The following is a 13,433-nucleotide window of genomic DNA, read 5'->3' on the forward strand; positions in this document are numbered from 1 at the left end:
TCATTTTTTTGACAAATATTGGTATATATCCAGACTTTTTGGAGTATCTGATTGTTTTTTTGAGTATATACAATCACTCCGTCCCACACATACCAGGTTATTATAAGGAAGAATCCTATGGATGTGGCTCAAGATACTGACAACAAGTTTCAAACTCAGAATCTCAAGAATATTGTGAAGCCTTAGGAACCACTAAGCCAACACCTTGGGGTTAAGGTCATCACGTTATTGAATGAACTACCTTATGAAATGTTGTGTGAGAAACTCATTGTGCTTCATATGAATAGCTACAAAACTATCATGTTAAGCCCGTGGGTTGAATCTAAAATACACAATGAAATACTTAAGTAAATTACAAAAAAAATAGACAAGATAATAATAGTACATTAAAATGGTCTTAAACAAGTTAATATGAAATTGAAAGCAAATTATTACCTAAAACAATTTTATCAATCACGCTGATGTCAAAGATAATATAGTGATAGGGCGTCGAATGTTGCAGTTGCACTAGTTTCTAAAATTGATTGAGTCGGTGTAGAAACATCATCACAAGGATTTGTTTCTTCCATTTTAACAATATCAAACTTTTTCATAATTTTCTTGACCATTAAAAGTTTTTCGAACTCTCTCTAACTCTTTTGTGACCTCCCTCATTGAAGGACGTCTCTTCCCATTCAATTCTAGGCATCTTTTTGCAAGCTCAGCAACGACCATGATCTCTTGTATATCATCTTCCTTCTTCACTCTAGCATCGAGAATATCAAATAGAATGCCCTCTTCCATTGAAAGGGCGAAATATTTTGCAAGACTCCTACTTTCTTGTATTCTTACTAAAGAGATTGGTTTTTCTCCAGTTAAGAGTTCAGCAAGGACTACACCAAAACTATAAACATCACCCTTTTCTGTAAATTGGCTTGTTTGGAAATATTCTGGGTCTAAATACCCAAAAGTGCCATATACTGCCATTGTTAGATGAGTTTGGTCAATGTTCACTGTGTAGGATTATATCTCCTTAAAGAGAATTTTTATGTGGCCCACATTTGAAGATGAAACTCATGTCATAAGTTTCTTATTTCATGTCTTAAGTTTCTTATTTGTGAAATTTACATGTTAGATGTAACATCCTTTAGTAACTCTCAAATGGTGTAACCCATTTGGTTAATAAACACCATGAAGTTACAACTTTTAAGCTCCTTGATAGAAGGAGAGTTATGGAAATCTTTATCTAAAAGGGTCCCTAGTCTAGCCTATATATATAGCCTGTATTTCCATCAAAAGGATATGTGTGAGGTAAAGGCCATAGACTAGAAGACCCTTTTATATACACTATCATCATATAGTGAGTATTCTTTTCTTTAAAAACTTAAACAACTATGATTGGAGGTATGTTTATTTTATTCCACAACTCTAAAAGGAGGAATCGTACACTTATGGATATGGTAAGGAGTATGATGAGTAACTCTGATCTTCCTTTATCCTTATGGAGTGAAGCTTTAAAAACCGCCGTGTATATCTTAAAAAGGGTTCCATCTAAGGTTGTTTCCAAAACACCTTTTGAATTATGGCATGGATGGAAGCCGAGTTTAAATCATTTGCACATATGGGGTTGTTCTGTTGAAGTAAGGATTTATAATCCACATATAAAGAAACTAGACCCAAGGACAACTAGCAGATATTTTATTGGCTATGCAGTAAACTCCAAAGGGTTTAGGTTTTATTGTCGTTCTCACACTCCAAGAATAGTTGAGGCTAGAAATGCTAAATTTCTTGAGGACTTCAAGCTTAGTGGGAGTTCTTTTCCTAGAAGGATAGAGTTTGAGAAGGCACAAGATTTTATTGAACTGCCCTCAAATGATATCCTTGAGGAGCAACAAACCCATCAAGAACAAGCTTGTATTAAACCAACTGCTGCAATTTCTAAAAATACAAGAGAAGCAGAAGGTGTAAGAAGATCCTCAAGAATGAGGAAACTAGCAATTTCTGATGATTATGTTGTATATCTCCAAGAGTCTAATTTTGATATCAGGCCTAAAGATGATCCAACTACGTTTTCTCAAGCCATGAGTGATAGTAATTCCACACTTTGGTATGATGCCATGAAGGAAGAGATGGAGTCTATGGCTAAAAATCAAGTTTGGGATCTCGTTGAGTTGCCAAAGGAAGCAGTAGCTATTGGCTGCAAATGGGTTTATAAAACCAAAAGAAATGCTTCTGGTAATATTGAATGATATAAAGCTAGACTTGTAGCCAAGGGTTTCACTCAAAAAGAAGGCATTGATTACCATGAAACCTTCTCTCCGGTTTCTAAGAAGGATTTGTTTAGAATAATCATAGCCTTAGTAGCTCATTTTGATTTAGAGTTACATCAAATGAATGTGAAAATGGCATTCTTGAATGGGGATCTAGAAGAGGTGATATACATGGTCCAACCTCAAGGATTTTATGATGATAAATAAAATAATTTGGTTTGCAAGTTAAAGAAATCTATATATGGGCTAAAGCAGGCCTCACGACATTGGTATATAAAGTTTCACAATGTTATCACTTCATATGGATTTGTTGGGAACATTGTTGATCAATGTTTATACCTTAAGGTCAGTGGGAGCAAATACATTTTCCTAGTCCTATATATGGATGACATTCTACTTGCAAGTAGTGATTTGGGCTTGCTACACGAGACAAAACAATTTCTCTCCCAAAACTTTGAGATGAAGGATTTAGGTGAAGCCTCATATGTCATTGGCGTTGAGATTCATAGAGACAGATCACAAAGAGTGTTAGGACTATCTCAAAAGGCCTACATTGAAAAAGTATTGAAGAGATTCAGAATGAAAGATTGTGCACCTACAGTAGCACCCATTACGAAAGGAGACAAATTTAGTAAGAATCAATGTCCTCAAAATGAATTAGAGCAAGAGCAAATGAAGAACATACCGTATGCATCTGCGGTAGGTAGCCTGATGTATGCACAAGTCTGCACAAGGCCTGATATCGGGCTTATAGTGGAGTTATTAGGTCGATATCAAAGTAATCTTGGTTTGGATAATTGGAAAGCTGTGAAAAAGGTTATGAGGTACTTGCAAGGTACCAAGGATTACAAGTTGACTTACAGACATACTGATCAATTGAAGGTGATTCGTTATTCAGATTCGGATTTTGCCGGGTGTGTAGACACAAGAAAGTCTACTTCATGATATATTTTCCTTCTTTCTGAAGGAGCTATATCTTGGAGAAGTACTAAGCAAACACTTGTTGCTTCGTCTACCATGGAGGCAGAATTTGTTGCATGCTATAAAGCGACAATACAAATATTATGGTTAAGAAATTTTATCGTAGGTCTCAAGATTGTCAATTCTATATCCAGACCTCTAAAGATTTTTTGTGACAATTTGGCTGCAATTTTTTTCTCTAAGAATAATAAAAGTGGAAGCAAAAGTAAGCATATCGAAATAAAGTACCTCAAGGTTAGAGAGAATGTTAAGAAACAAAAGGTGTCCATCGAGCATATTAGTACTAAGCTAATGATTGTTGATCCCATCACTAAAGGTTTGCCGACCAAACCATATAAAGACCACGTGGAACATATGGGACTTAATAATAACTTATTTGATGTTTAATTTCTCTTTAGTTGTTTTGTATTTGGGACACATATTTGCTTGTTCTTAGAGAATAAAAGACAATATATATTTTGTGCACATAAATTATATATATAAAGTTTATTTAATCCATGGGGATAAATAAAGAACAATATATCCATGGGGATGTTTAGAGGAGGACCCAAATGGCTAATAGGTAGTCCATTCATAAAAAATTAATGGCCCATAAAGTACTCATGTAAGGATTACATTACTTTGTAATACATGGAAGGAAATACTCATTACAATTGAGGGGATTACCGCTATGATTCATGTATTGGATTCTTTATTTGAGTGGGAGCATTTCACAACTAGTGACATGGATAATATAGTGGCTATAACATAGTGATAAGCACTTATTGAGTTATTTAAATTTCATGTGGGACAAGTGGGAGAATGTAGGATTATATCTCCTTAAAGAGAATATTTATGTGGCCCACATTTGAAGATGAAACTCATGTCATAAGTTTCTTATTTCATGTCTTAAGTTTCCTGTTTGTGAAATTTACATGTTAGATGTAACATCCTTTAGTAACTCTCAAATGGTGTAACCCATTTGGTTAATAAACACCATGAAGTTACAACTCTTAGCTCCTTGATGGAAGGAGAGTTATGGAAATCTTCATCGTCCCTAGTCTAGCATATATATATAGCCTGTGTTTCCATCAAAAGGATATGTGTGAGGTAAAGGCCATAGACTAGAAGACCCTTTTATATACACTATCATCATATGGTGAGTCTTCTTTTCTTTAAAGACTTAAACAACTATAGTTGGAGGTATGTTTATTTTATTCCGCAACTCTAAATTTATCTTACACACTGACCTTGAAGTCCCAAAATCTACTACTTTTGCTCTGTACTTATCATCAAGGAGTATGTTTGTAGATTTTATATCTCAATGGTAAATAGGTTGTGAAGTTGCTGAGTGTAGATAAGAAAGAGCTCCTACAACTTCTTTGGTGATCCTCAAGCACATATCCCAAGTCAGTGGAAACTCTTCACTTTCTTAATGGAGATATTGAGAAAGTGTTCCCTTTGGGATGAACTCATAGACTAGCAAAGGAATTTCTATCTCTAAACAACATCCAACTAACTTAACCACATTTCTATGATTGATTTGGGAAAGAATGATAATTTCATTAATGAATTGTTCAAGATTACCCTCATCCACAATGTTGCACTTTTTAATTGCAGTGATACTTCCATCAGTTAACATTCCTTTATAGACCATACCTTGCCCACCTTTTCCAAGTATTCTACATTCCTTAAATTGATCAGTTGCCTTTTCCAACTCTTGGGAAGTGAATACTTTTGTATGTTGAATATTATGTCCACTTGAAGATAATTGTTGTTGTAGCAATAAACCACCATTCCTTTTGAAGAATCGTTTTTTTAACTTGATTTCATTTCATTTCTTTTTTGTTTTGTATAGCCGCCTCATGATAATGAGTAGAACTAGCACTCCAATATTGCTTGTACTAATTCCTGCTCAAGTTATGAAAATAAAAACAAAATATTTTAGTGATTTAAAGTTATGCAATTCAAAAATCTTAATAAATATTAAATAGATTTTGTACCCAAAAAAAATCCTGTATCTTTAAAAATTTGCTATACAATATTTCCAAATTAATAATTTTTTTAAAATATCCAAAAACACCTAGTTTCTTTATAAAAGAAACAATATATGTTGTACACTTCGGAACTTGTATTTCATGAAACCAGTAGCAAACACATGCAATGGTCTCCTGTGTTTCACCTCCCCATGTAAGGACACTACAAAAATCTGGGTCTATAGCCGCGTTTAAAAAACGCGGCTATAGACCCCAAAAACGCGGCTATAGGCTAGAACCGCGTTTCCTATAGCCGCGTTTACAAACCCGGCCTAAGTACCGCAGCAACAGACCTATGGCCGCGTTTTCCAAAAACGCGGCTACAGGTCAGACCTGAAGCCGCGTTTTTTACCCTGTAACATGTAATTGGCACTACAGGCCTATGGCCGCGTTTTTTAAAAAACGCGGCTACAGGTTCCACTTGAGCAGCATTTTTTAACGAAGTGGATATGCATTGCAATTTTCACAGCTGTTGCTCTACTCGTGATTGTTTTCTGCATATTGTGTTATCTGCTCAAACGGAGAGCAGTTGTAATTCAAGGTATAGATATATATATATATATAAAATATTTAAATTTACCAATTCTTGATTATTAATATGATATATGCAAACTATGATGTTCTATGGAAATTTAAACAGGGAGTGATGAAACAAACGGTGAAAATGGATTGCTTGCTTTATTGAGCTTGGACCCATCTCTCAACATGAATATAAGAGGGAGTGAGAGGACTTGTATGCGAACTCAAAAAACACAATCCAAAAACGTATCAAGAGTTGCAAGAAAGAGAGTATATCACTTTCTTTGGGGAGAGAATAACAAATTTATAGAATAAAAGATAATGAGAAAAATATTCAAATTAAAAGATATAGTTGTAAATACCAAATTATCCAAGCCATGTTATGTAATAGAATAACATTATATCTTTATATAATATCTTAAAAATAAAATAGGACCTGTTAGGTTCTAAAGATTTAGGAATTTATGTATTTAGAACTCTAATTTGTATTGTTGGCAAACCATGATCAAAACAGGTTGTTTAGTCTTGTTTAGGCTTGCTCAAAGTATGTGTATTTGTAAAACTAGAATCGAGTGAGTGCAGATTTATTGGACTAAATCTGTAAGGCTCGATCGATCGAAAATTAGACTCGATCGATCGAACCACGTACAGATTTATTTTTCTGCAGAGTTCCAGTTCAGCCCAAACTCTATTTAAACGTCTTGGGGTTCAAGTAAAACACTTCTATATATAAGGAAAACCCTAGAACGTTTTTGGGACTTCTGAGAGAGAGATTAGAGTGCCTCTTGTGCCTCCTTTTATTTTTAGGGTTTTGTACCCAAACCTCTCTAAGTCTTTGTTGCTCATATTTGCGGTTTATGTGAATCTCTTGTGAGATCCTAGAGGAGCTTTCCTTCACATAAACTTAGGGTTTTCAAGGTAGAGATATTTTCTACATCTTGATGATCAACAAGGTTGCTGCCATTGAAGATTAAAAGAAAAGCAAGCGGGGAGCTTGTAGCTGATTGAAGAATTCAAGAAAGAAGTAGTCCGTGGATTCGGAGCCTGCGCGTGGTCGTGTCAGGAAGTTCTACTGGTGGGTAGCATTAGGAAGTCGAGCGGGGAGCTTGTAGTCCTTTTGTACGAACTTCAATTCTTTCATAGTGAATTCAGGTTAGCCTTGAGGATCGGTGGGTCAAATCCTCCCCAGGTTTTTACCGTGTGGTTTCCTGGGTGATCATATCTTGTGTTATTTATTTTCCGCTGCATTATATTTTGATATGATTGTTTGGATTGTTTTAACCTAGAATTGCTTAATTTGACTAAGTAACAACTTGGCTAATTAATCTAGACTACGCAATCTGTGTGTTTAAGGGGTCTAAATTTCCAACAAGTGGTATCAGAGCGGGTAGCTCTTCTTGTTGTAGATCTTTTGATCTAAGAGCTGATCCTTGACCCCTGTTGTCATGGATAATTTGAAGTGTCTTTCTGATCATATTTCTGCTCATGCTTCTGCTGATTTTATTGATGCCTGTGATGTTTTGAATAAAAAGGACACTATTGTTTCTGTTGATTTTTTTGATGCTTTTGAAACTCTTCGTAAGGAATTATCTAAATCTTTGAAAATTTCTAAGAAATTCAAGGAAGAGTTAAAATTGGCTAATCTTGAAAAAGAGGATTTGATTGTGAGATTAGATGAGTCTAATAAAAAGAATGAATTTTTGAGAAATCAAATTTCCTCTCAAGATGAGAAGATGAAAAGTTTGGAACAAAAGTTAGCTGAGGCTGAAGCTAAATTGGAAAATTTGTCTAATACCAAACTTGTTGATGATAACAGAAGTGTTTCTGTTTCTCTTAAGCCTAAAACTGAGAAAGTTTATATCCCTCCTTTTAAGAGGAATAATAAAGAGAAGGCTTATTTTGCTAGGTTAGACAAAGGTAAAAGTTCTGATGTAGACGCTGAAGTTTCTAAACCTAAGTCTAATCCTACTGTTAGAGAGCATAATAAATCTGTTTTTGTGCCTACTTGTCACCTTTGTGGTGTTGTTGGTCATATTAGACCAAATTGTTCTTTGTTGAGGCAAAAACCAAAATCTGAGACTAGATTTGCTATTAGGAATACTGATGTTCCTAAATTTGTTCCTGTTTGTCACTTTTGTGGTGTCTCCGGTCACATTCGTCCTAATTGTCATAAAATGAAATTTAAGCATTCTGTATGTCAATCTAGGATATGTGATGATATTTCTCCTGCCATAAGTCCATATAAATTGTTTCATACTTTTTTGAAAAATTTGAGCTTGTTGGCTTGTGAAAGGAATTTGCAGGATTTTAGTCTCTCTCAGAAGATTGGTATAATCCCTCAAATACACTCTGCTTCACATGGATTTTCACCTACAAAGCCAAAGACTCGTGCTAGATGGGTGAGAAAAGATTCTCCAAGGTGAGTGTTGCTAACTTGTCCCTGATTTAATTCTTTCAATTATTTGTGGACATGTTTTGTTTTTTGTTTTTGGTTGTTTTGTTTTTTAGGTTGTTTTTTTTATTAAAAAAAAAATCCAAAAACATTGAAAAATTTCAAAAAGACAAAAATATTTTATTTTGTGTCTAGTTTTTCTTTTTGAGGATTACATGAATTGTTATATCTCTCTTGATTTAGAACATGCCTGACATTGTGGAGAAACTTGAATAGTTTGTGCTAAGCTATTTTTGATTTTGAATGAGTATGTACTAGTTTGTACATGTACTCAAGGGTTAATTAAGAAATTGATATTTCTTGTTTGTGTACCCTTTATAGCTTAGTTTTGCACTGTCATGCATTGCATTTGCATTGTTCATTTAGCATAATATGTGCTTTTTTGTTTTTGGTTATAAAGTTTGTTAAAACCAAAAAGATTTTTGTGTTTTGTATTATATATCTTGGATTTATAATCAAGGATTGGCCATATTATCTTTACATAACATGTTTATGTACCTTGTTTAGCTTTGATAAGCTTATTTATTGCACTTTACTAGTTGAAGTTTTGTAGTGCATGTTGTGTGGGAAAGATGTTTATGGTGTTTATCACTTTGTCTTAATCTTGAAGTCACATGTTATTTGACTGTCGGACTTGATCCTTTTGAGAAAGGCATAAATAACCATCTCACCACTGTTCACTAGCCAATCATGAACACCTTAGTGCATATCATAAGATTCTGTGCTCGAGAAAGTGTAGCACATGCACAAAAAGAACATAAGGTGTAGCCTCAAATTAAATTAAAACTGGTGTGTACTATTAGGCTTGATGCCAATTCACTTAATTCAAACCGGTGTGTACTATTAGGCTGAATGCCATCTCATACAAATAAGAGGCAAAAATGCAAGAAACTTACATGATTGCAAGCTTTTGTTCTAGGAGATGTGGGAGTTATAGGATGTAACTCTTTAGGTGATAGTCTCTTTTAAATTCTATGTGATGAATTGTGTAGACTTTGTGATTGATTGCTATTCACATATCACCTCACATGTATCTCAAGTTTTTGCTAGTATCACACACGACACAAGTTACTCTTTGTTAAACACTGTACATGCTAGTGTGTGTTTTTGGTCTGACCAACCAAGTTTGAAAATATCTTGAGATTTATGCACAACATATTTGTTGCTTGAGAAAATACAATGGGAGTTTGATTGAAATTTGTTTAAGAATATTGGGTTCAAAATTTTGGGTTTTTGAAAAAGCATTCCATCTCATACTCATGCATTTTGTTTCTTCAATTTAATGCTTTGAGGAGTTATTTTCAAAATTCGGCTTGTGTCTTTCAAAAACTGTGATTTTTCCAAAATTTAGTGAGCCTCTGCCCATTTCGATCGATCCAACCTGTTTTTCGATCAATCGAAAAAGTGCTCTCATTTGTCTTAAAATGACTGTGCTTTTCGATCGATCGAATGTAATTTTCGATCGATCGAATATCGTGGAAAAGCTTTTTAAAAGTTCAGTTCTGACTTTTTCAAAGGTTCTATTCAAACCTTTTTCAAACTTTTTCTCTCTCTCCGCGTTGGCAAGGCTCCACAGTTCAGATTTTTGTCGTTTTCCTCCGTTGTTTTTGCAAAATCTCTCTTTCCTCAAGCCGGTAAGACTCTTTTGCCCTTCCTTTTGATGTTATTTTCATTATTTCATGCATAAATCCATGCATTTAAGGGTAATTTTCGGACTTTATTCTTTTTGGATTTTCTGTTGATTCAAACCTTATTTTATGAAATTGATCATTGGGTTTTTGTGGGGACACATTATATTAATGATCCTTGGTGGTTAATTTGATCAATTTTGTGTTTTGTGAAAAATTGAAAATTCTAGGGTTTGTTCTTGATCCGAATTGGGGCTTTTGTTAAATTGGATAGAATTTGATGAAATTGGCTTGTTGTGTTGGTGTAATTAAGCATTATAATCTATGTGCTGTGTTTTGTAATGCTTAATTCATCAATTTGTTGCAAAATTTTCAAGTGGTTTTTCAAATTTTTGGGATTTTTGATAGAAATTCCTTGTTCAAGCCAATTTTGTCCAATTACTCTCAATTAAACTTAATTTGTCACTGCATTTAGATCATGCATCACAACATGTTATTGTTCATGCATCATATAGATTTTTGTTCTATATTATTTATTGTGCTAATTTGCAGTCTGCCCTTGGTTTTGTTTTCTCTTGTTTCTTTGTGTTTTTCTCTGTGTGTCTCTGTCCTTTCCTTAGCACTATGCCTAGGAAAACTAGAGCCCGTAGGAGTGTTCCCTCACCTTCTCCTTCACCCCCTCCATCCTTTGATAGTGAGAGGTTTCCGAGTGAGGAAAACCAAGAGACTTTTGAGAAACTGACCGTTAAGAGAAAGATTTGGGCTGAGCGTTCTGTGCTATTAGATGAGCTTGATCCTGCCATTAGGGCAAATTTTGAGCGTCGGGGTTGGTTACCCTTGGTGGATGTTTCTGATCCTCCTCCACCTTCTGCCTTGATTAGAGAGTTCTATTCGAACATCTCTATCCGCGTCTATGATTCCAACACTCTAGTTAAGAGTTGGATACGAGGCGTAGAGTACACCATTACTCCTCGGGTAGTGGCTGATGCTCTAGGGGTACCTTTGGTCCAGCATCCTGTCTATCCTTATGATGAGTCTCCCGAGATTAGCGATGTTTTGTCATACGTCACTGGTACTACTGTCCAGTGGGGTTCTGATCCTCGGATCACTTCTGCTGAGCTCTCTGGGTTGCACTATCTGTTCTTTCGGATAGCTTGTCATTCGATCTGGCCTATTTCCCATGTTCACACCATTCCTCTTGAGAGGTGTGTTTTTCTGTACGCTCTTGTTACTGATGCTCCTATTAGTTTTCCCCATCTTTTTCTTCGTTCTTTGAACGAAGTTTATAGGAGTTCATCTACTGCTCATGCTCTTGTTCATCCTATTTTCATTCATAGGATTCTTCTCTATCTTGGTCTTAGTGACTTTCCTTCCTCTGAGCCCGTCCATGTGATAGGTCCTTTAGGTGCGTCTTTTCTTAGACAGAGGGCCGCTCATCTTCGAGCTGGTTCTAAACACCCTAGATCTGAGCCCTCTAGTAGCGCACCTCCTCCTTCTTCTTCTGCAGGTCTTGCTGGTGAGGATATTCCTATTCCAGTTGGTGATGATGCTGCTGCTGCTGATGTTCCTCCATCTCCTTCGGCCGACTTTGATGTTCGTCGTACTTTGGAGACTGTCATGACTGTTCAGCAGGCTCATGGTCAGATTTTGGTGGACTTGCTGGATGAGATGCGTGCTCTCCGAGCTGATCTTGCGCGTCTTCATTCACCCTCACCACCTCCTTTTGATGGCGACTTGTGATTGCCCTTTGGCATTCCGTCACAAAAAGGGGGAGTGGAGTTTTGACTTGTAGTAGAGTTTTTGTTGTTAGGGGGAGATTTTTTTTTTTTTTAGAGGAGCTTGTGGAGTTTTAGATTGTATCTATGTGCTTCACTTTGTATATCATTTTTTGGGATATTCATGTTAGGGGGAGTAACATTGATTGATATACATGATATTTTTTATTGATTCTTGTTGCTTTATGATTCACTGCGTATTGATTTATATTTATGACTTGTTCATTTTTATATGTCTTTATTTTGTGTTGTGTGGATCTTACAAGAATGTTATACCTGTTGTTTTACTCTTTACTGTCACACATGCGTTTATGCGTTTGTTGAGTATTTCAGGATTATACAGGTTGATTCAACTAAGCTGCTGTCTACACTTGCAACTATGGATAGTAGTTAGGCTGAATTGAATTTTATGAGCATTATCTTTGTAAAGGGCTTTTTATTTGTAAAACTTTGAGCTGTTAATTAGGGTTTTGTCACGGATTGCCAAAGGGGGAGTTTGTTAGGTTCTAAGGTCTTAGGATTTTATGTATTTAGAACTCTAATTTGTAATGTTGGCAAACCATGATCAAAACATTGTATTTAGTCTTATTTAGACTTGCTCAAAGTTGGTTTAATATTGTAAAGTTGGAATCGAGTGGCTGCAGAAGTACTTGGGACTTTCGGCCTGGCTCGATCGATCGAAGAATAGACTCGATCGATCGAAAATCGCACAGGTTGAATTTTCTGCAGAATTTCCAACTCAGCCCTACTTCATTAAACGTTTAGGGTTTTATGTTTTTACCCTAGGTATATAAACAAAACCCTAGCCACGTTTTTGAAGGTTGTCCATATTGTATTGTTGCTCATACATTGCTGTTTTGTGTGAATCTCGTGTGAGATCTTTGAGGAGCTTTCCTTTACACAAAACTTAGGGTTTTCATGGTGGAGATTATTTCAACATCTTGAAGATCATTATTGTTGCAACCATTGGAACTTAAAAGAAAAGCAAGCGGGGAGCTTGTAGCTGATTGAAGAATTCAAGAAAGAAGTAGTCCGTGGATTCGGAGCCTGCGCGTGGTCGTGTCAGGAAGTTCTACTGGTGGGTAGCATTAGAAAGTCGAGCGGGGAGCTTGTAGTCCTTTTGTACGAACTTCAATTCTTTCATAGTGAATTCAGGTTAGCCTTGAGGATCGGTGGGTCAAATCCTCCCCAGGTTTTTACCGAGTGGTTTCCTGGGTGATCATATCTTGTGTTATTTATTTTCCGCTGCTTTATATCTTGATATGATTATTTGATTGTTTCAACCTAGTATTGCATAATTTGACTAAGTAACAACTTGGCTAATTAATCTAGGCTACGCAATCTGTGTGTTTAAGGGGTCTAAAAACCGTTCAGGACCACATCTAACAATCAAAGAAAAAAAAAGATAGCAGTTTAAAAACACAATCAAATTAGAACAACTTAAAATTAAGATGCAAGATTGAATTAAAATTCCACCAAAAGAATACACACACACACACACACACACACACACACATAAATACATACATACATATATAATAAAAGAGAGAGAATAATCACTTTTTTTACGATAGTTTGTTGCTACTTTCTTTTTTAATTGTTGCTACTCTACATTACCCTCCATTGGAGATGCATGAAAGAATTACAAAACCATCAAAAAGAAAGAAAAAAACTATGTGTGAGAGAGAGAGAGAGAGAGAAAGAGAGAGAGGGAGAGAGAGAGAGAAATTGATCTTGTTGAGGAGAGAGATAGAACGATCTTATATCAAAATAGCGTTGCCTTGCACCAACACGTGGCTTACTTCCAATCTCTG

The 13,433-nt window shown here is 35.6% G+C and overlaps 1 pseudogene; it reads right to left on the reverse strand.

The window, feature by feature from the left end:
• Positions 1-579: 579 nt before the first annotated feature.
• LOC112024858 (wall-associated receptor kinase 2-like) overlaps positions 580-13,433 on the reverse strand; it is a 43,723-nt pseudogene continuing 30,869 nt past the window's right edge.

Source organism: Quercus suber, unplaced genomic scaffold, assembly GCF_002906115.3.
Source record: "Quercus suber isolate HL8 unplaced genomic scaffold, Cork oak 2.0 scaffold_387, whole genome shotgun sequence".
NCBI classification, from domain to species: Eukaryota; Viridiplantae; Streptophyta; class Magnoliopsida; order Fagales; family Fagaceae; genus Quercus; species Quercus suber.